This window comes from Pygoscelis adeliae, unplaced genomic scaffold (assembly GCF_000699105.1).
Source record: "Pygoscelis adeliae isolate BGI_AS28 unplaced genomic scaffold, ASM69910v1 Scaffold175, whole genome shotgun sequence".
Classification (NCBI taxonomy): domain Eukaryota; kingdom Metazoa; phylum Chordata; class Aves; order Sphenisciformes; family Spheniscidae; genus Pygoscelis; species Pygoscelis adeliae.
This window is the reverse complement of record NW_008824941.1, coordinates 3851346-3852695: the sequence shown is the minus strand read 5'-3', so window position 1 is coordinate 3852695 and position 1350 is coordinate 3851346.

Here is a 1350-nt window from a genome sequence, read left to right as displayed (position 1 = left end):
GTGAACCCCCCATGGCACCTTCCCCGCGAGGGTTCAAGGCAAAACGCGCGTACTCCGCAGCCTCCTGGGTTGCGCTTTCCCAGTGAGCAGGAGGGCTAGAAAGTTACTTTCCTTTATCCCCCAAGGGAGAGCCGAGGCCCTCTGACACTTGGATGGGGGGGGGGCTGGATCTCAAAGGAGAACTGGGTGATCATCATCGTGGGGCTCTGCATGGAGATCTTCCCTCCCTGGGCTGAGGCCACGCAGCTACCCTGGGGATGGCGGGCATGCTGCTGGCCTGCACCATTGGACAGTGCTTCTCCAGGAAAAGTTCATTCTTTGGTGCCCACTTCCACCTAAGCACAGATACGTATCTGCGTGTTGGTATTAGAGCACCAGCTTTTTTTAAGAGTAGACCTGTCAATGATACAGATGTCTTAATGTAATTGAAGGAAATGTGGTTGGTTGTTAGCTTTCCAAAGGAGCGTCCAGCACACGGAACAAACGCTCCTAATGTGTTTCTTTTATTAAAGGACTTCTAATTTTCCGCTGATGTTTCCATCATAATCTCTACTCTGTTATTTCCACTTCCCCACTGTTTCTCTGTATCTGTTGCTAGTCACCTACAGATGGTAACTAGAGTATTTAATGTTTGTTTCTTCTGCCTACTGTCTTCTGTGAGCTAGTGGTCGCAGGTGTGAAAATGTCAGTCTAACTTTCCATCCCCTAGCCCCTCATAAACTATTAATATGGCGATGCCATAAACAAAGAACTGGTGTTTGTGGTTGAGTTTTCCTGTGTCTATGAAAAAGAAGCCTAAGGTCAATCGGAGCATTATTTTATGTTTAGAAAAACAAGCCAATGCTGAAGACTCGAAACATCTAAATCCAGAGCACTAAGGTCGCCTGGTTTAGTCAGTAATTCTTCACTTGGCTTCACGTGGCCAAGCACATGAATATATGTCCAAAATTGCCTTGCAGACAACAGATAGACACAAACCTATTTGTACTACTTGTGGCCAAAACTAGATCCTCCGAAGGAAAGTGCGGAAGAAAAGAAAAGGGAAAAAAAAAAAAAGCCCTCTTAAGTAGATGAATTATACACTTTACTTGAGCCTACTTTTAGTTCTGTAGAGTTAAATAATTTGTGCCCTGAAATGCGGTGTGGGCTCCAGTCAAATATAACCTGGTAACATAACTCTGGAAATCCTTAGTGTTTGTTTAACTGACCCGCTCCCTCTGTGGAGAAGATTTTATTTTCAAACACAGTGACAGTGAATGTAACTGTCCACTCTTTCTATTTTACACTCACCTCTTTTTAGCTGTGTTTCATGTAAGAGAGATCTGGGCTTGTCAGAGACTGGATGAGATT